Below are 23049 nucleotides of genomic sequence, written 5' to 3'. Positions count from 1 at the left end.
GAGGAGGAGGCCTGAAATGAAATCCTAAAAGTCTTAAATTCTGTTTTGATGAAGAAAGAAACTCAGATACATCTTGGATGGCCTGATGGTGAGTAAATTATCAGCAAATTTTCATTTTTGGGTGAACTATTCCTTTAAGCTCAAGCAACAGCATTTGTGGCATAATGTTGATTGCCACAAAAATGTATTTAGACTCGTCCTTCCTTTTCTTCAAAAAAAAATTAAAATTGACATTACAGTAAGGCACTTACAATGAAAGTGAATGTGGCTAATCTGCAAATACTCACTGTTTTTTGTTATTAAATTTTTTTATTGATTCCATTCATAAGACAAACAAACACAACATAAAATACGGAATCAATTATATACATTAAACCCCTCCCCCCGAACATTCAGAAGTCCCAAAAAAGACAAAGTAATTCTAAAAGTAATCCATAAGACTCCAGTGATTTAATCCATGTCTTCTGAAGCCATATGATAGGTGTGGGTGAGAAACAGATCAATATTTAAATTTTTTTATTATTATTATTTTTTTTTTTTTACTATAAATCTCCACCTTTGACCAGCCCCAACCAGTAAGTGACTGAATGTGAAAGTTACTTCCACACCAGAATGTTGAATTGAATGTGTAGATTTAAGGTAAAAAAGGACTTAATTATTGATCTGTTTCTCACCCACACCTATCATATCACTTCAGAAGATATGGATTAAAACACTGGAGTTTTATGGATTACTTTTATGATGCCTTTATATCCTTTTTGTACCTTCTGAGTTCTGGCCACCATTCACTTGTATTGTATGGACCAAAAGAGCTGAGATATTCTTCTAAAAATCTTCATTTGTGTTCTGCAGAAGAAAGAAAGTTATACACATCTGGGATGGCATGAAGGTGAGTAAATGATGAGAGAATATGCATTTTTGGGTAAACTATTCCTTTAACATGTTTTGAACCTGGGGGCGTATTATAGAAAACGTCCTATCTTAAGTCTTAAGTTGAGGTGTGGTATGTGGTTTGAATGTGTGAGGAAGGCGATAGGTGAAGTTTCTGGTGCCCCCCTGTAAAATGGTGTCCCCATAGGGAGTAGGTGCGTATAGGTACGGTAGTACCAGTCAGTAATAACACATTGAAGATTAATAATACCAAGAATTTGACCCTGTATTCAGATAGTCCCTTACCACATCCTTCACAGATTTAACAATAAATTGAGTTATTAATAATAAAAAAGTGCATATCCTTTCTTATATTCTGAGAACTTTTCTGACCCATGACTTTTACAAAATATAATTATTTTTTATTTCTTTGATTATTTATATTCTTTGTCTTATTTATGTATACTGCTGTGTTGGTTTATATGTATTTTTACTTTTTTTTTATTTACTTTATTTTAATTATTTATTTTTTTGAATTATCTGTACTTTTGTCTTTATGACTCAGTGATTGTATTCATACATTGTTGGATCTGTGCAATTCTGTACATCTTATTGAACATTTATATTGAAACACACACACACACAAAACACAGTTTTAGCAAAATGTGCAGACATTTCAGACGGTCCCTTACTCACCATATGAAAAATGTCCAATTTGTATCAATGTTAAATTAACAATCTAAAACGAGGCGCCATCTGACCAGTTTACGGGACGCATCATTTCATTTTTAATACGGGACAGGGGTGGCAACCCTACCTGGAAGTCTAATACATTCTCATGAACAAAGTGTGGATGCGGAAAATCGTCAGAAAATCGGGGTGGAAAAACGGAAAAACAGGTATGCAGTTATGATCTTTCTGTAATGCGCCCCCTGGAATACAATATAGATGCAGAACATGCAACGCGCCTCTCCACCACTAGAGGTCAGCAAACCCTATAAAACGACGCACTTTAGAGTAACAGGTCCTTTTTAAGGAACTTAGGAAGGGTGGATGAAAAATTTAATATTCCAATTTCACTCATTGTTCTTCATAGGCTAATATATATATATATATATATATATATATATATATATATATATATATATATATATATCGCAAAATAGACCATATATACAGTAGGTGTAGCTATACCCACTAGAAAAACATTTAAAAAAAAAAAAAAAAAAAAGCAAAATAGTTTTAAATCCATGCGCTAAAAATCGAACAAAAATCGAGCATCATTTAAAACAAAATAAAAAAAAACAACCGAAAAACCGTTAGACCACACTGCTAATTCCATGTGTGTATCCTGTGCAACTCAGTGGAATGCGTTAGTTGCGTGAGTCACGCAGTTCATCGGGCCTAGTCTGCGTGGAGATATTTACACCACATAAACACATGCAGGATTGCGTCCAGTTTCCGTCGCATTTCATGTCGGCGGTGGGTGAAAATGTCTATGTTTTCGGCTGAAATCACGGCACATAAGTTGTTCGGGTGTCTGTAAGAACTGGAGGCAAAATAGAGGTTACGTGTTGGCAAGGAGGGCTGTACGAATCCAACCGAGGAACACGAGCGAACGCTTGCTCCACACACAGCCTGCTGAAAGAAGCAGGAAGCGGACTGGAGCTGCTCACCTGAACCGTACCGAATGGAAGACTGCACTGGACATTCGCAGGGGAGAAAGCATCTGTTTTGACACTTTAACCGCGATTGAAAGCTGACCGGTATTATTGGAGTTCAACCCGAGACACACTCTTAACTTCAGTGGAGGACTGCGTCCGATATTCCGTCCCGGTTGATTGGAATAATCGGTTGTAAAGGTGAGTGCGCAGGAAGCGGTATGATAGGTGCTACTTTATGTCGTCATATTGATTGGATCACTTTGAGTGGTGTCGGTTTGTTACATACAGTAATATCGGTTCTGTGATCCGCATCAGTGTTATTTGTTTGTATGTTAATCGCAAATGCTTTTGGTCAGATAGGTTGCCATGTTTAAACTGAAAGTGACTTGTTCTCATTCACATTTACGTTGAGAAAAACTGTTGGACTGAGTGTTTCAGTGCTCTAAACCGATATACCGATAGTGCTGATAAAAGGGCACGGTCCGTCTAAAAGTTGCAGAGGTTAGGACTTGACGTTAAATGCTCTCAAATATCAAACCGAGGTGCTTCAATGTCTACAAAACATCGATTTGGCGTGTATGTCAGTCGATTTTGGATATGGGATCTGTTTAATGTCTGCATCCCGTTGGTGAGTAGTTTCACTCGCTTTAGTTCATGTCATTTACTCTCTTAATGCTGGAATAAGCAAGGTGCTCATAACGGAGCGCTCGAGAAACTTCATCTGGTGTCCAAGTGAATGGGGCCAAATTTGGGAGGGGTTAAAGCAAGAAATGTGGAGTTTGTAATTTTATAAAAGCACTGAGATGAATTCTTCTGTGAAAACTCGTGTATTAGTTGAGCTGTAAAGTTCTTTAAATGGTCGTTTTAGGGTTTATGGCGTTGCGTCGGCATGGCAACAATGTTCTTCCATGTAACTTTACAAACAATGTGTTAGTAAGTGATTGTATCACACTAAAATCATGATAACACTTATATTGTGTGCGTCTTGTAGCTATACTTTTGGAAAAAAAGCAAAAAAACAATTGGCCCCATTGACTTCCATTGTAAGTGCCTCAAATTTTCGAAATCAAACCCAAATTTGTGCTTTTTTTTTTAAAGAAAAGGAGGGGTGAGTCGAAAATAATCTGAGTGGTATTAAACATTATGCCACAAATGCTGTCGATTGAGCTTAACTTGTATATTGAACCCGGAATGTTCCTTCCCCGACCGTGTTGTATATCATGGCATCCACAGTTTTAATAGAAAATTGTGGCTCTATTTAGACACAGAACCACCAAAGTGGAAATTTCTGTGTATAAAATAAAGTGTGTTTTTAATCAATTGCAATGGATTTTGATACCAATGGGTTTGAAATGACATAGAAAATTAAATTAAGATGTTGTGTGTGTTTGGTGTTTCGGAGTGAGGCCAGCAGCTTAAATGAACACAAACCAGGTCTGAGCCGGCTTGTTTGTGTGTCTATCACTCTCCACCCTCATGAGCCATAAGTTATTCATCAGGTCCTCCATTCATAAAGATAAGAGACAACAAGAAGAAGACGTCAATACTGTCATCTGATTTTTCTTTCCTCGCTGCTTCTACTCGCACACAGACCTTGATGCCAAGGTGATAGATCTACTTTCTTAATATCTACGTATGTGTGGAACATGAAAACTCATCTTTAATCACATTGCGTGTGTGGGAGTGTTTCACGTGTGTTTTTTGTGAGTTGAGCTCCCTGGCCCTCGACCAACTACATGTGACGAGCTTCAGAGAGACTCTGATGGCAGATTGTGATGTCATCAGTCAGGGGACACAAACATTGTGGGATGCCCACACAAACTCACTTGCAGTCAGAGAGGTCACTATGGTTACAGAGGCCATGAATGGGCTGATTCTCTTAGTCATGTGAGAGCACAGTGTGTGCGTTTGTGTTAGCGGCACAGGAAAACATTTTCCCTCAGAAATGGGGGCTAAAGCACACAAGCATACACATCCCCAGGGCTGACTCTATGACTTAAAGTGCACATTATGTATGCCAGTTATCATTCAGAAACATCTTTAAAGTTGTTCTCTAAAAGAGTTGTACATTTATTTTTTATTAAAATGAAACAAGCACAGTTGTAGAAAAGTCCATTCTAAATGCTAAATGTTTGCTTTTATCTTGCATTAGAGCCACCATCTCTCCATAATATCTTGTGTGCCAGTACAGCATGATGTAAACCCTGTTTAGGCCTATAGTTTACCAGCCAAAGCAAGCATGGCATGAAAGAAAAGCAACAACCTAATTTGTCTATTTGTGCTATAGCTGCTATCTTTTATTAGTGGCGATTACTGAGGCAAGCATCGCTTTTGCTGTGCTTGGGTATTAATACAGATTTGCCGATGCGATTCCGGTTTTGATTAGATTTGTATGGGTATATTTCAGTTATGTTGTTTGTTCTGCTTACATATGAAATAAGTTCTCTCTCAGCTAATGCTGTTAATTATACAGGGGACCTTCTAACTAGGTTATGAAAATATTGGTTTTGCTAATTTTATTTTATCATTCAGTTTTTCATCATTTTGGTCACATTTTAGCTCATAAACTGTATTCCATCAATAAATATGATGTATTGAAATTGAGTATATACTATTATACTATATAAATATACTATTTACATTGATTTGTTGAACACATGCTAAAACAGCACTGTCTCTTTAAGAATACCAGCAGTTCAGCAAGGGTCACAAGTTAATGGCTAATTACAGACATTTTTAGTCTCAAAGTGTGAAATTTGGTGGTACAGCTGTGCTCAAAATTTTGCATACCCTTGGAGAATTGGTAATATATGTACCATTTTTAAAGTAAACATGAGTGAGCAGGCAAAACACATTTCTTTTATTTCTTATGGGATTCATATTCAACTGTAGGTTATAACAGAATGGCACAATCACAAAACAAAACATGGCAACAAAGAAAAAAATGAAATGACCCCTGTTCAAAGGTCTGCATACCCTTAGTTCTTAATACTGTGTATTGCCCCCTTTAGCATCAATGACAGCGTAATAGTTGTCTATGAGGCCCCAAATTCTTGCAGGTGGTATAGCTGCCCATTCGTCTTGGCAAAATGCCTCCAGGTCATGCAAAGTCTTTGGTCGTCTTGCATGAACCGCATGTTTGAGATCTCCCCAGAGTGGCTTGATGATATTAAGGTCAGGAGACTGTGATGGCCACTCCAGAACCTTCAACTTTTTCTGCTGTAACCACTGGAGGGTCAACTTGGCATTGTGCTTAGGGTCATTGTCGTGCTGGAAAGTCCAAGAGCGTCCCATGCGCAGCTTTCATGCAAAAGAATGCAAATTGTCTGCCAGTATTTTCTGATAACATGCTGCATTCACCTTGCCATCAATTTTCACAAGATTCTCCGTGCCTTTAGAGCTCACACACCCCCAAAACATCAGTGAGCCACCAGCATGCTTCACAGTGGGGATGGTATTCTTTTCACTATAGGCTTTGTTGACATAGCGCTTATGGTTGTGATCATAAAGCTCTATTTTGGACTCATCACTCCAAATTACAGTGTGCCAGAAGCTGTGAGGCATGTCAAGATGTTGTCAGGCATATTGTAACAAGGCTTTTTTGTGGCATTGGCGCAGTAAAGGCTTCTTTCTGGCAACTCAACCATGCAGCTCATATTTGTTCAAGTATCGTCGTATTGTGCTCCTTGAAACAACCACACCGTCTTTTTCCAGAGCAGCCTGTATTTCTCCTGAGGTTACCTGTGGGTTTTTCTTTGTATCCCGAACAGTTCTTCTGGCAGTTGTGGCTGAAATCTTTCTTGGTCTACCTGACCTTGGCTTGGTATCACTTCTTAATAAGTGATTGAACAGTACTGACTGGCATTTTCAAGGCTTTGGATATCTTTTTATATCCTTTTCCATCTTTATAAAGTTCCGTTACCTTGTTACGCAGGTCTTTTGACAGTTCTTTTCTGCTCCCCATGGCTCAGTATCTAGCCTGCTCAGTGCATCCACGTGAGAGCTAACAAACTCATTGACTATTTATACACAGACACTACTTGCAATTTAAAAAGCTAAAGGTGTGGGAAATTAACCTTTAATTGCCATTTAAACCTGTGTGTGTCACCTTGTGTATCTGTAACAAGGCCAAACATTCAAGGGTATGTAAACTTTTGATCAGGGCCATTTGGGTGATTTCTGTTATCATTATGATTTAAAAAGGAGCCAAACAACTATGTAATAATAAATGGCTTCACATGATCACTGTCCTTAAATAAAAGACAGTTTTTTTTTTTGCATGATCAGTCCTATTTTCAAAATCGATGCCAAAATTTCACAATTTCTGCCAGGGTATGCAAACTTTTGAGCACAACTGTATATTCAAGTATATTTCATTTGGTTGTAGATTTTCTCGCATTGTAGAGGGTTGCCACATAGAGTTAAAGATCGATCTTGGGATTTAAAGATTGACCCTACAAGACAGAACAGCATGCGGAAAAGTATACCCAAATCTTTAGGGCTGGTAACAACCCCCTAACCTTCAAGGAATTGGTCAACCAAAAATTATGATTCCCTCAATTCTTTCTTCTGCGGAACACAAACAAAGATTTTTTTGAAGAATGTATAATGTGTTTTTGTTCTTTCAGTGTAAGTCAATGGGGTTCAAAAAGTTCAAAATCTGAAAAGCAAATAAAGGCATCTTAACAGTAATCAATATGACTCGAGTGGTTTAATGTACATTATATGGACAAAAACACACCATACATCCTACAAAAAAAATCTTCCGCAGTAGACATACGAGTTAAATTATTAGAGAATTATCTTTTTTGGTTGAACTATTCCTTTTATTAAACTTGGACATATAAAACTCATCCTACACCATTTGAAAGAAGCAGACAACTGGATCTATACTTCAAATTGTGCAGCTTGTTTAGAAGAGGTTCACTGTTACATTTCTGAGCAATCGAATATAAATGATTTTCGCTTGGCATGTAAAAAATTCCCATGGACAAAGACCATTGAATTAGGGACCCAAGCATATAGTGACTATGTTAGCCGTGGGGGTGGGCTCTTTTGACTTGAGCCTGTTAGAAACCACCTTGCAACCACACAGAACACCCTAAAAACTCCATAACAATGCCCTGGCAACCACCCAGCACATCATGGCAAGTTTTGCGTGAGCTAGCACTACTCACACTTTCTTCAGAAAATCTAAAAATCTAGTTGGATTACAAACAGTTTTCTAAAATATAGCCACTGTGTGTTTAAAACGCTTTATTTGTTTGCAAATAGCTATTAATGAGGATCATTTAGAAGCAGGGACTCAGAACAGTTCAAGGAACGTAAAGCAAAAACGAGCGAAATTGTTGGAAGAACGTAAACGAAAATAGGAACAAGCCTCTCTCTTTTGATAGAACATAAGCATGTGCTTTGATCCTGAAGAAAACTGCTGCATCAGACATTTCTTTGCCTAATTGCGTGATGTGGAGGTAGCCTTCCATGACATGTCAAAGGCCATTTTAACAGCTATTTATTACACAGCACTCTGGAATACTCTATTCTGATTGGTCAATGGCGCCATCTAGCGGTCTGATATTTCTCATTAACAGCCGCACCTCCACGTATCAGACCTATTATCTGGGTATTGCGAGTCATCTTTCCTGCTTCAACAAGTAAGCTAATAAAATAATTTCAGCTGAAATAAATTTTTCATGTGCATTTATTCATTTATTGGCAAGTAGTCTTGTAACAAGCTGGATAATGAGAAGTCAAACGGTCATTAATTATAAAATAAACACCTAGCAAACCAGAGGTGGATTTCAGCTGTTCAGCGAGTTCTTTCTTTTCACATAATTATGTAATTTCAGCGCAAGTCAAAGTTGCATGTCCATGTATTTATTTATTTGGTTAGTAGCCCTGTAAAAAGCAGGATTATGTAAAGTCAGACGTTTGTTATTGCAAAATAAACCCCTTCAGGGTGAGACAAGAGTCCTCCGCTTCGCATCGAGGTCCTGACCGCCCGGTCAGTGTTTATTTTGCGATAACAACCGGCTGACTGTGCATTATCCCTTATGTATAATTACTACATATACATGCACAGTTAAATATACTAGGAAAATAGCAGAGGTGAAAAGTACATTTTCATTTGTTTCCAAGTCTTTACTGAATTATTGTTAGATATGCCGGGTTTTGACTGAGATCTAAAATTAAAATTAAATTATGCATATGGTTTATTTTTTATTTAGGCCTTAATTTGTGATCATGTTCGATTTCATATGGCTCATTGCAGGCAATGAGTGTGTGCTCCCTTCTGTTTTATTCCAATGTTGGTTATGAAATAAGTGTAAAGTTCATTCAGAATGGTGACTAGATGTATATTATAAATATTTTGGGGTTATACATTTTCAGAATACATTTATTAAAAATGTGGAATTTTATATAGGCTACTGTAAAAAACAAACCGAAATCAAAAACATTTTATTTTTAGTCCCTGTTTAATGAAAGTGTATAAACTGTTTTTACTGAAGTGTGATGCAGTTAAACGGTAGTTAATGAGCAAAATAATCAATTCTGCTTGCTTTTCTCTTTGTGTTCACATCATTTGATCCATTAATGTCAGGACAGTTAGTGAGTCAAAGACACCTGTGCTCGTTTCCTCTGATTTATGATTCACGCCGTGCATCTCTCCCACACCATGCTTTCATATATGCACATGCGTACTTGATATTACGTGATTGTCTCTCCTTTTTATGCACCTGCATAATAGCTAAATAGCATTCTCACCTACAGGCCTGATTGCCATGTGCATTCAAGCACCTGTACGCACATCTGCATGCTTATGAGAGCCTCTGCTGTGAACAGAGCACTGAGCGTGCCCACACTTGGAATTCTCCACTTCCCTGCATACGAGCCAGGACATGCAGAGGAATTCAGTATCGAGAAATTCGGAACGAAGGCGTGAAACAGACAGAGAGGTAGAAAAGGAGGGAAAGTGAGTTGGAGCAAATGGTGATGATTGAACAGATTCAGTCAAAAGTTTGGACATATTTGAATTTTTGTCATGATCTTAAAAACCTGAGGACGTATGTTTAAATGCTTGAAATCCGTTTTGTTGACGATTATAAATTGTGCTTACAAATGTCTTTACAAAACTACAATTTTAATTAAACTTGTTGAAATGGGAAAGTTGGGACTGTAGTGAAGGAAAAGCAGCCAACAAGTGCCCAGAACACACGTGTAGTGTTTAAAAAGCATCACAGGATACACGTCATGAAGTTGGTTGAGAGAAAGATCAGAATGTTAGCTAAGCAAAGGGTGGCTAATCTGAAGAAGCTCAATATACAATCATTTTAGTGAGCTTTGATTGTTCATAAATAGTTTTGGTTTTGTTTGTATAAAATGTATGGGGAATTACATTTTATAGTACTACGTTTTTTTGTTTGTTTGTTTTTTCCATTTCAGTATTACTTTCAGTTTTCATCCCTTACAAGACAGCTCCACAAATCATCCTATGTCAGTACACAACAAAACTCTTTGTCAGAAAAAGTCACAAGCAAACTGTGATTGGTTGTTTTCACATGTCTTTCAGACTACCACTTCTTGTCTAATTGAGTGTTTCTTTTTCACATACAATACACTGATTGTCTAAAGTCATACTTGGAAGATTGAGTTAGACCATTAGACAATTCAATTAGACCTAACTCACATTGATGATTATAATTGTTGGGTTTTCATTCATATTAGTGCACTTTATTTTTTCTGTTTAGTTATTAATTTTTTATTTTTTTGCAAACTTGTTTTAGTTCGCTATTAGGGGTGGGAATCACAAGGTAACTGATTATACAATATTATATCGGTCTCTTTGTCATGATATGATATAATTGCGATTCTTTATTTTTGGTGTATTGAGATTGAAAACTGCGATATATTGCAATATCATATTTTTCTCACTGTTTTTCATTCTTATACATAGGACTTAAGAAAACTGTTGCCAAATCACCAAATGCATTATTTATTTATTTTTTAATTTTATCCACTTTTAACCCAGTTTGGAATGCCCAATTCCCACTACTTACTAGGTCCTTGTGGTGGCACGGTTACTCACCTCAATCCGGGTGGCGGATTGCCTCCGCTTCTGAGACCATCAATCCGCACATCTTATCACGTGGTTCGTTGTGCATGACACCGCGGAGACTCGCAGCATGTGGAGGCTCATGCTACTCTCTGCGATCCACGCACAACTTACCATGCGCCCCATTGAGAACGAGAATCACTATTCGCAGCCACGAGGAGGTTACCCCATGTGACTCTACCCTCCCTAGCAACCGGGCCAATTTGGTTGCTTAGGAGACCTGGCTGGAGTCACTCAGCACGCCCTGGATTCAAACTCGCGACTCCAGGTGTGGGAGTCAGCGTCAATACTCGCTCAGCTACCCAGGCCCCGCTCACCAAATGCATTATTAAATAAATATATAAGTGCCTCAAATAATTTGAACGCAAACCATTTAATTTGTGAAAATAAACAATACCGAGCCTCAAAAAAGTCTGTGGATTCTTCTGTGGATCTCTTTTGTGTTCACATTATTTGTGATAGGATGTAACATTACTCAATGTAAATATTATTCTAATTTGTAATATATTATTATTAATAATAATAATGTAGTTATATTACACAATAAAACCCTCTGGCTTTTATTTTTCACTGCAGGAAAAACTTCACAGTAGTTTTAATATGCTGCTCATTCCCTGGAACGCGGCATACGTACAGACTTTATTTTTCCCTTTAAATGCATCCTTTTGCGATTCAAAAAACTATTGTATGGCTTCAAGAGACTTTTACTATAATGCAAAAGTCATATGGACTGCTTTAATGGTGCTTTTATGCTTCTTTAATATCATATTGGAGCTTGACTGTAACGAACAAGACACACAATAACGGAGCACTGGAAAACACGCTAATGCACTAATGACCAAAAGAGCGATCATTTGACTTCTGATAATATAGGCTTTAATGTGCAACATAAACAATGTTTTTTTTTTTTTTTTTCAGATCTTTGGCAAACCAAAATGTTGCCAAACTTTGGATTTGAAAGAGGGCAGTGGATTTTGAATAGCCTCCGATGTGTTCATGCTGTCAACAACTTTTCCGTGTCGTGGGTGACGTCAAAGGAGTTCCGTTCTGTCTTGGTGGTAAAGCATAATAACTGCGCCATCTAAGGGACTGTTGTAGAATTTGAAAAATGTAAATAATATACATTTTTGGCTTGTGAATATTGATACAACCTCGTGAGGAAAATATTGCGATACTATAACATATTGATTTTTTCCCCCACCTCTATTTGCTATGCTAGTTTTTGTTATCTTAAAGCTGCACTACGGAACTTTGTGCTCTCTAGCGACATCTGTGGTTAAAATTAAAATTGCAAGCAACTTGCGGAGGATCATTTTACGTGACTTGTGATTCAGCACTGCTCCTCTGGCGGAAGAACCTCATGGTCTGAGGTTACATGGACATTGATCACTGATTTGGAGATCTTGACCAGCAGTGCCAGAGTCATAATGTGATATATTCATGTTGATATCCTGTTATTCGTTTAAACATTTATAACCGAGATATCACTTATTTTGAGGAAGATGATCAACACTCTTATTTACATATTTTAATATGATTATTCATGTTTTTTATCCAGTACACCTTAAGGTTTGTATTGTATTAACCATATTAATTCAAGAGGTGAAACTCATTATATGGCTGATATGAGTTCAGTTGAAGACACTTTATTTTTATATTACAATCTACAGCCTCAGTGGAGAATGCAAGGGAACCTCGAAACTGTAGCAATGTTATAAAATACTCAGAAGTCATGAATAGGCTTATTAGTCAACATGTTACAGTAACTTCACTTTAAACACATTGCAATCGGTAAACACACGAGTATGACAAGCATGACAAGCAATATAAGCCTCAAAATCCCTACCGGAAAGCTTATCCAAATGTTATAGCAGGAAAACAACTTCGCCAAACAGTTAAAATAGTTAAAAATCCTTTAGGAGGCTGATGTCACACCCCTGCGACTGACTGAACTAGAGGTAGACCGATATATCGGTTTTACCGATTAATCGGTGCCGATAGTTGCTTTTTGGATCTATCATTATCGGCAAAAATGTATGGCAATAGTTGTCGATAGAGTTTCCATCATTTTGTCATTTCAGAATAAGAGTCCGTGGTGTGTTTTGGGCTTATTTATACTTAAAAGTCCCACGTTATGCACCAAATCTGAATTTTTTCTGGTTAATTTGGGGATTTTGGTTGAACATTGAAATGGATCTGGGATTTTATTCATTTAGGACTCTTTGTCTGCGTCCGTCATAGTAAGGAAAGAATACAAATTTGTTTTGATATTATACTGTATAAATCGATTTTAAAAACTATCGGCTGATTAATCATTATCTGCCTTTCCACCACCTTAGTCATTGGTATCGGCAAAATCCACTATCGGTTGACCTCTAGACTGAACAGCTGTTGCACTCGCTTCCCCGACACTCACTTGACACAGCCGGACCTTCTTTCTGAGCTTACGGACATGACATAAACACGCAATGACGAATGACGTTAGCCTGCGATTTTGTAGCAAACCTGACCCGACAGCTCTAAACAAAAATCATTATTGTAGGCTTGAATCGGGGTAAGACAAGGACAGGGTTTTGAACATAGATTTTTTTATGTGCTCACTCAATAATGAACTTTGTTAATTTTAACCTTATGTAGTAAAGCTTTAATAGAACCATGGTCGTGCCTATGTGTTTGGAGGTAGAGGCTGATCTTTGTAACTTGACCAGAGTGATTACATTGGAAACTGTGCAGAGGACAGTCGCATACACACACTTACTTACATTAGAGACTGAATAGAATGAGGCAGGTCACTGGTAAACTTATGAATGGGAGAAATTGTAACGCTTAATATGTAACGCTTAATACTCTTAGAATGGAAGTTCTGCCTAACAGTTAAAAGAGCCCTGTCAGTTTACACTTTGAAAAGTAACGTTTTGTAGCACAATTTATGACATGATTGTTGTCAGATTTTATTGCTTATTTGAAATGTGTTAATTGCTTGTAATCTTGACCAATCGTTTGGGTGACATGGGTGTCCTGAGTGGCCTGACTTGCCTTACATTTACTTAATACTAATCTGATTGGGGTCATAACTTAGATCTCTGTTGTTTTTATATAAAGCTTTACATTATGACAACTACGGACTAGCTAAAACCCCAACCCTAATACTTTTCACATGTTTTAGATTAAAAAAAAAATATATATTATTATTTTTATGTATGAATCCAATTGAGGACGCCCCCAAAGGGAGGTTTTTGGCAGATTTAGCGAACTTTTTCAGACAGTTTTGTGCCCAAGTAACCCCCGCCCCCCCTTTGAATTGAGAGTTTCTGAAGTCTGTGTTTTCCATCTGTCAGCTCTTGCATAACTCACTCATGTAGATGCATATCATGAATAGAACATGAAACAACCAGACATGAGCTTTTGGTTTGCAAGAAGAGAAATAGCTCAAACGAGACCTTTGTTCAGTCAGGCCTCAGTAGGTAACTGATTAACGTCTTTTTAAAGTCTGTGTGTGTTGTGTGTGTGTGTGTGTGTGAGAGTATAGAAATGTTGCCACCGTGGCTCCATGCTGAAAGGGCAACAGCACAATGGAGTCTAAATTCGGAGGTTATAAAGTGTGTTTCTGAAACTAGATGGGGGTGACTGAGGCTAGTCGTTGCACTTTTTACTGAAGTGAATATTTTTCAGTGTAGTTTTAAATTTGAAAGTCAATTTCTGTATAAGCACATACATTACAAGTCTTGGCTACAAAAAAAAAAAAAAGCTACATCATGAGCATGTTGTCACACTTTATGGGGTAAGTTGTCACAATGGGAGCCTGCCATTAAAAGGCGATTATATGGTGTTTAATGGCTATTCAGCGAAATTTAAACCTTCTGTTCTCTTTTTTTTTTTTTTTTTTTTAAATGTGATTATATTGGAATTTTAGTTTGGAAGATAAAATTCACAAAAGGAGAAACTGGCCTTCACGGTTTTACCGTAAAGGAAAATGTCTGTCTGCCAGGGCTGAACGATTAATCCAAATAATATCAAAATCGCGATATGACCCAGTGTGAATGTCAAACCGTGAGGGTTGTGATTTAACGAAATAAATAAAATCTCAATGCGCTGCCCACTGTTGTACGCTTATGTGCAGCTGTTTTGTCTGTATTGTGCTTTCTTAAATACATGTAAACGAGGTCAGTATATTATAGCCAACATTTGGCAAAGATCATTTTGACAAACTTTGCTAGTTGAATTGTAATGAGTACTTTCTAGATAAACTTGATAATTTATAGATATTGATTTCTAGATAGACTTGGTTTAAATAAAATGAATATCTGCACTGGCTAAGATTTATTTAGCAGTTTTCTTATTCTATTATTTCTGAACATCTGGGTTTATTAGATTTTAATTTATTTTACATTTACACTCTGTTGACAACTTTCCCCTGTGGTGCATTTGTACATTTTTCTTGCACACCTTTGTTTCCCATAATGAAAAGAACTTGGATTTCTCGAACCAGGTTGCCTTGCATTCTAATAAAGAACATACAATTTGAATCATGTTGGAGTACATTTAAAAGTTGAGTTTGATAAAAATATCGCCCAGCCCTACTTCATTGTGCACACTTGAGTGAAGACACACTGGATGATGATTTGAAATGGTGTGAAACTTTAGTTGGATGTGTTTGTTGAAATGAGCTATGAATGACTTGAGACATTACAGTGCTCTCTTTGTTTAGGATGAGGTTTATAATGTTGACGCATGTTTGCAGATCTTGTACTGATACTTAAGCCCAGACCAGTGTTATAATTTGTCATAACGCCCATTTGACATCATAATCACAGCTTTACAACAGAAAAAGCTGGTCAGAGGCTTTACAAATATAATTAGAGAAGTGGCCAACACTGAGATCATCTTGAGATCCTATCAATTATAACGATGCCCATGAAAACATGTTGAACGTGTCATTATTATGAGCAAAGTGGGTTCTTTTTGATGTCAGTCTGAGCCGAGTGACACAGTCTTTCACACAAATCCAATTAGGAAGGGGAGTTGTAAGGAATTTGATGATTTTGGTTCCAATTCCGGTTCCAATTCCAATTCCAATTTGGTTCCTTAACTGTTCCATTAACATATTTAGGCTAGTGAGTTTGAGAGAGAAAAAAATTCTGTTGCCTTTACTGCCCTCAGATGACCTTTCACAAAGCTTTTAGATGCAACTTAAATACAATCCAATAATTGGCCCTAACTATACATTAGGTCAAAATGCTTCATTAACAGATAAATTCCGTAACAGCTAAGACTGATTCATTAATGTTTTTGATTCATTAAAAGAGTCATTCATTCGGGAAACAAACTATGTGCTCGTGCTTTGTTTTTGATTCGCTAAAAAGAACTGGCTCATAGGAGTCATTTGTTAGCGAATTGGACCATACTAGTCACGTTGTATGTTTTAGATTCACTAAAAGAACTGGCTCATAGGAGTCATTTGTTAGTGAATCAGACTACTATGTTTGTGCTGTATGTTTTTGACTCACAAAAAAGAACCAGCTCAAGACAGTCATTTGTAAGTGAATCCGACTACTCTGGTTGTGCTTGACGTTTTTGATTCACTAAAAAGAACTGGCTCATAAGCGGGGTGGATTTAGGCATGGGTGACATGGGCAGGTACACAGTGTGGGTGTGGTTGGTGTGTGTGTGAGTGAGTGGGTGTGTGAGTGTGGGTGTGGGTGGGTGTGTATGTATGTATGTATGTGTGTGTGTGTGTGTGTGAGTGAGTGGGTGTGAGTGTGTGTGGGCAGGTTTAAGTGGTTTACGAGGACATTTTTTAGGTTATAAACTGGTAATTACAAGGGTATTATGCTATAAATGTGGTTTATGAGGACATTTCTAGTGTCCTCATAATTCAAATCGCTTAAAAAACATACTAAACGATGTTTTATTGAAAATGTAAAAATGCAGAAAGTTTTTTGTGAGGGTTAGGTTTAGGGGTAGGGATAGGGTTAGGGGATAGAGTCTATAGTTCATGCAGTATAAAAATAATTATGTCTATGGAGAGTTCTCATAAAGATAGCTGCACTAATGTGTGTGTGTGTGTGTGTGTGTGTGTGTGTGTGTTTTAGAGGTGTTGTGGGGAGGGGGATGTAGTTCTATGTGGATTCTGGATTCCTTACATTCCAGTGAGGAGGATCAGGGCAGATGAGGAAAAGAGGAACACCTCGGGGTAGGATTGCCGTGAGGGTTGTACCACTGTTCCTCCCTCTGTTTGCCTTAAGATAAGGATGCAGTAGTTGTGTGTGTGTTCATGTGTGTACAGATGAGTAATGGGTACTCTCTTGTGTGAGTGTGGCTGAGAGCAGATTGTGTGCGTAAGTGGCGGTGCTTGAAGCAGACTGCAGTGTGTCTGTGCATACGTCAGTGCTGGTGACTTTGTGCATTGTGCATTACTTTCTATTAGAATTGTTTCCTTGAAGCCAATAGGAGTGAGAAAGTGTGTGTATGTTGCAGAGAGAGAGAAGCGAGAGAGAGATTGACCATGTTCCCCCTTGTAAAAACAGACCATGACATGGTGCACGCCCCCACCCCATTAAAATGATGTGAGTACTAAAAACATGGTATTACCATGATACTTTTTGTTAGTGAATGCAACATGAAATGTGTAAAACATTGAGTACACTACTGATAACAACTGCAGTATATAGTTTTACACAAACGCACAAGTTAAACTATACAGCTGCAAGTGATCTATCCCATCAGGTACCCAAAAACCTTGAAACAATTGTTCCTAACCACAGACTGTCGTGTGTTTTTGCATGAGGAAGGAACTATATTCATGTGAAATCCCTGTGACTTTCAAATGGATGCATCCATGTGTCAATCGCTGTAGTGGCTAATCGCTGGTAAACAAGATCGTACATCCTAAAGGCATTGTTCACCCAGAAATGAAAATTCGGTCATCATTTTCTCACACTCTCATATTGTCCCAAACCCAAATAATTTTCATACTTGGAAAACAAAGTGAGATTGCTGGTAGAATGTTATCCTCGGTCAACATTCACTTTGATCTGGAATGAGATGCAGTGGAACTATATAGTGACTGTCTTTCTGCCTAACATATCATTTTGAGTTCCACTGAAGAAAGAAAGTCAGTCATACAGGATTGGAACATCATGAGGATGAATATAAAAGATGACAGAATTTTCATTTTTGTGTGAAATATCCCTAACTATGGGAACACACACACACTGTCCTTTATTTAAGACTCTCTTCATCTCCAATATTCTCACCTCACTCTGTCTCTCTCTGTCAGATGCAGCATCTTCTTCCTCCCATGATGGAGCCGACTGAGAAATAAGAGACTCTAGAGACGGCAGGTGAGTGAGTGTGTGTGAGTGTGTGTGAGTGTGTGTGAGTGTGTGAGTGTGTGAGTGTGTGTGTGTGTGTGTGTATGTCTGATAGACCAGTATGCCTAATCACCCTGCCCTTGCCCCTTTATAGTTGTGATTGTGATTTCTTACTTCTGTCTTGTCCTTTTAGATTAAATCATATAACAGTCTCTCAGTTGTAGTTCCAGTATCTCAGCTAGTAGGGCATGGCTAATTTAGGCTAAATCTGGAACCCAGTCACCCATTCATTTTATTTTATTAGACAGTTTTACCTAGGATTTCATTCATGCTTATTGAATTATTTTGTTTATTTAGTGATTATTGGCTAAATTATTAAATTGCTGAGTGTGTCCCAAAGCAGGTTTGATTGACACTGGCCTAAACTTAGACTTTTGACTCAACAAGATGTTTTTTGTTCTGTTGTTATTGTCCAAAACTTCACTAGCACTGTTGAGACCTGACACTTCAAAAGTCTGTCATTACTAAGGCTGTCAATCGATTTACATTTTTAATCTAATTACATGATACGCCATTTAATTTATCAAATGAATCACAATTAATCACATATCTCAATATTTGCTAAAAAAGGCCCCCAAATAAAGATAATACAGCATATAATTACAGTATAAATGTAATTCAGATAATTACATTATTATTATTGTACGACTTTACAATAATTACATTATTGTGGCAGGCAGACTTGCGTTCCGTCTGTACACGTGTCAGACAGACGCCTTTGGTGCATCTCAATGTGCTTGCGTCTTTTCACTGGTTTTTAGCATCTCTAGCATAAATGCAACATTTTTAGGACGCTGTATAAAGTTAAATGTATTTTGAAACGTTAAAAAACTTGACACCCCTGCACTCTGCTCCATCCAGCTATCTTTTGTGTTGTTTGTTGTGTGTACACCTGGAGCTGCACTTACTACCCCCTGCTGACTGAGACTTGCAAAAACATGGACTTAAATTGCTCCCTTGTTAGGAAAATACCTTATTATGGTGGCCTGATTAATTGCGTTAATGTTTTAACTCGTTATTTTTCAGGGATGTGATTCTTCCTGATTAATCCGTAAAAAAAAAAAAAAAAGGGGGATATATACAGGTGCATCTCAATAAATTAGAATGTCGTGGAAAAGTTCATTTATTTCAGTAATTCAACTAAAATTGTGAAACTCGTGTATTAAATAAATTCAATGCACACAGACTGAAGTAGTTTAAGTTTTTGGTTCTTTTAATTGTGATGATTTTGGCTCACATTTAACAAAAACCCACCAATTCACTATCTCAAAAAATTAGAATATGTTGACATGCCAATCAGCTAATCAACTCAAAACACCTTCAAAGGTTTCCTGAGCCTTCAAAATGGTCTCTCAGTTTGGTTCACTAGGCTACACAATCATGGGGAAGACTGCTGATCTGACAGTTGTCCAGAAGACAATCATTGACACCCTTCACAAGGAGGGTAAGCCACAAACATTCATTGCCAAAGAAGCTGGCTGTTCACAGAGTGCTGTATCCAAGCATGTTAACAGAAAGTTGAGTGGAAGGAAAAAATGTGGAAGAAAAAGATGCACAACCAACCGAGAGAACCGCAGCCTTATGAGGATTGTCAAGCAAAATCGATTCAAGAATTTGGGTGAACTTCACAAGGAATGGACTGAGGCTGGGGTCAAGGCATCAAGAGCCACCACACACAGACGTGTCAAGGAATTTGGCTACAGTTGTCGTATTCCTCTTGTTAAGCCACTCCTGAACCACAGACAACGTCAGAGGCGTCTTACCTGGGCTAAGGAGAAGAAGAACTGGACTGTTGCCCAGTGTTCCAAAGTCCTCTTTTCAGATGAGAGCAAGTTTTGTATTTCATTTGGAAACCAAGGTCCTAGAGTCTGGAGGAAGGGTGGAGAAGCTCATAGCCCAAGTTGCTTGAAGTCCAGTGTTAAGTTTCCACAGTCTGTGATGATTTGGGGTGCAATGTCATCTGCTGGTGTTGGTCCATTGTGTTTTTTGAAAACCAAAGTCACTGCACCCGTTTACCAAGAAATTTTGGAGCACTTCATGCTTCCTTCTGCTGACCAGCTTTTTAAAGATGCTGATTTCATTTTCCAGCAGGATTTGGCACCTGCCCACACTGCCAAAAGCACCAAAAGTTGGTTAAATGACCATGGTGTTGGTGTGCTTGACTGGCCAGCAAACTCGCCAGACCTGAACCCCATAGAGAATCTATGGGGTATTGTCAAGAGGAAAATGAGAAACAAGAGACCAAAAAATGCAGATGAGCTGAAGGCCACTGTCAAAGAAACCTGGGCTTCCATACCACCTCAGCAGTGCCACAAACTGATCACCTCCATGCCACGCCGAATTGAGGCAGTAATTAAAGCAAAAGGAGCCCCTACCAAGTATTGAGTACATATACAGTAAATGAACATACTTTCCAGAAGGCCAACAATTCACTAAAAATGTTTTTTTTATTGGTCTTATGATGTATTCTAATTTTTTGAGATAGTGAATTGGTGGGTTTTTGTTAAATGTGAGCCAAAATCATCACAATTAAAAGAACCAAAGACTTAAACTACTTCAGTCTGTGTGCATTGAATTTATTTAATACACGAGTTTCACAATTTGAGTTGAATTACTGAAATAAATGAACTTTTCCACGACATTCTAATTTATTGAGATGCACCTGTATATATATAGACAGAACTTTAAAACCACCTGCCTAATACTGTGTAGTTCCCCCTCGCGCCGCCAAACAGCATCAACACACATCTCAGAACAGCATTCTGAGATGATATTCTTCTCACCACAATTGTACAGAGTGGTTATCTGAGTTACCATAGACTTTGTCTGTTCAAACCAGTCTGGCCATTCTCTGTTGATCTCTCTCATCAAAAAGGGTTTCCATCCACAGAACTGCCCCTCACTGGATGTTTTTTTGTTTTTGGCACCATTCGGAGTAAATTCTAGAGACTGTTGTGTGTGAAAATCCCTGAAGATCAGCAGTTACAGAAATACTCAAACCAGCCCGTCTGGCACCAACAATCTTCCATGCGATTATCTAATCAGCCAATCGTGTGGCAGCAGATACAGGTCAGGAGCTTCAGTTAATGTTCACATCAACCATCAGAATGGAGAAAAAATGTGATCTCAGTGATTTGGAGCATGGCATGATTGTTGGTGCCAGATGGGCTGGAAGACAACTTGAAGAATATTTACACAACTCTTTTCCTTACAACCATTGCTCTCAAGCTCCAATAAAGAAAAACAAAAAAACAACAACTATAAAGTAGCCGATATGACTAATTTTCAAATCTTTTGAAGCCATACAATATACAGTGGTGGCCAAAAATATTGGCGCCCTTGGTAAATATGAGCAAAAAAGGCTGTGAAAAATATGTCTTTATTGTTTATCCTTTTGATCTTTAAAAAAATTCATAAAAATCTAACCTTTAAAAGTAAAACAATTGAAAGAGGGGAAATATCTCATTATTAAATAAATATTTTTCTCATATTTTTCTCATATACTTCAGATATAAATATATCTGAAGTATATTCCCATTCATATTTTACATTTTCTTAGTGCACCTGGGTGACTAGGAACATGAAATTGTTCAGCTATGACTTCCTGTTTCACAGGTGTATAAATATGAGGTAAAACACAGACCAAATTCCCTTAATCATCAATCACAGTGGGTTACACTAAAGAATATAGTTCTGATGTGCAGCAAAAGTTGTTGAGCTTCACAAAATGGGAAGTGGCTGTAAGAAAATAGCCAAAGCATTGAAAATGCCCATTTCCATCATCAGCACAATAATTAACAATTTCCAGTCAACTGGAGATCTTAAGAATCGGCCTGGAAAAGGACATGTGTCTATATTGTCTCCACGCACAGTGAGGAGGATGGTTCAAGTGGCCAAAGAATCTCCAAGGAACACAGCTGGAGAATTGCAGAAATTAGTTGGGTCTTGGGGTCAGAAAGTCTCCATCACCACAAGTTGTTTGGGAGGGTTTCAAGAAAAAAGCTTCTGCTCTCATCCATCAACAAATTCAAGTGTCTTTAGTTTGCCAGACACTACTGGAACTTCAAATGCAATCGGGTTCTATGGTCAGATGAAACAAAAACAAAAAAAAGCTTTTTGGCAGCAAACACCAGAGATGGGTTTGGCGCACACAGAGATGAAGTACCACCCAATGCCCACGGTTAAATGTGGTGATGGATCTTTAATGTTGTGGGGCTATTTTTCTACCCAGAGTTCCTGGATATCTTGTATGGTTACATGGCATCACTGACTCTATCAAATACCAACAGATAAAAAATCAAAACCTGATTGCCTCTGCCAGAAAGCTTACAATGGGCTGTGGATGGATCTTCCAGGAGGACAATGATCCAAAACAAACATCAAAGTCAGCACAAAAATGGTTCACTGACCACAAAATCAAGGTTCTGACATGGCCATCCCAGTCCCCTGACCTGAACCCCATAGAAAATGTGTGGGGTGAACTGAAGAGGAGAGTCCACCAACATGGACCTCTGAATTTGAAGGATATTTTGAGATTCTGTATGGAGGAATGGTCTCAGATCCCTTGCCAGGTGTTCTCCAACCTCATTAGGCATTATAAGAGAAGACTCAGAGCTGTTATCTTGGCAAAGGGAGGTTGCAAAAAGTACTTAATTACTTAAAGTACTTAATTAAAGGGTGCCAATAATTATGGCCAATGCATTTTGGAGAAATATATTTATTTAATAATGAGATATTTCCCCTGTTTCAATTGTTTTACTTCAGTTAAAGGTTAGATTTTTGTGATTTTTAATTTTTACATTTATTTATTTATTTTTTATGAAAGATCAAAAGGATAAACGATGCAGATTATTTTTCACAGCCTTCTTTGCTCATATTTACCAATGGTGCCAATATTTTTGGCCACAACTGTATTTGTGTGAGGAACAGGCTGAAATTGAACTTGTTATTCACTGAAAATCATTCTTTCCAATGCAGATCTCAAATCTTATCCTCTGTCTTGCAAATTTGAACTAGCATACCTGGTTTT

General features: G+C 37.8%; 1 protein-coding gene across 9 annotated transcripts in view; it reads left to right on the top strand.

The window, feature by feature from the left end:
- Nucleotides 1-2237: 2237 nt before the first annotated feature.
- Nucleotides 2238-23049, top strand: part of LOC127429484 (phosphatidylinositol 4,5-bisphosphate 3-kinase catalytic subunit beta isoform-like) — a 96644-nt gene continuing 75832 nt past the window's right edge. For 3 of the 9 annotated variants that reach the window (XR_007895297.1, XR_007895296.1, XM_051678510.1), the window contains exons 1-2: nt 2238-2732; nt 17927-17990. The gene's annotated coding sequence lies outside the window, so the exon portion shown is untranslated. Of the gene's footprint in view, nt 2733-11565; nt 11706-11738; nt 11758-17926; nt 17991-23049 lie in introns of those variants that run through there. The other 6 variants (XM_051678508.1, XM_051678503.1, XM_051678504.1 and 3 more) reach the window with 4 other exon arrangements.

This window comes from Myxocyprinus asiaticus, chromosome 39 (assembly GCF_019703515.2).
Source record: "Myxocyprinus asiaticus isolate MX2 ecotype Aquarium Trade chromosome 39, UBuf_Myxa_2, whole genome shotgun sequence".
Classification (NCBI taxonomy): Eukaryota; Metazoa; Chordata; class Actinopteri; order Cypriniformes; family Catostomidae; genus Myxocyprinus; species Myxocyprinus asiaticus.
The sequence above is the reverse complement of the archived record's forward strand: the minus strand, read 5'-3'. Positions and strand labels throughout refer to the sequence as shown.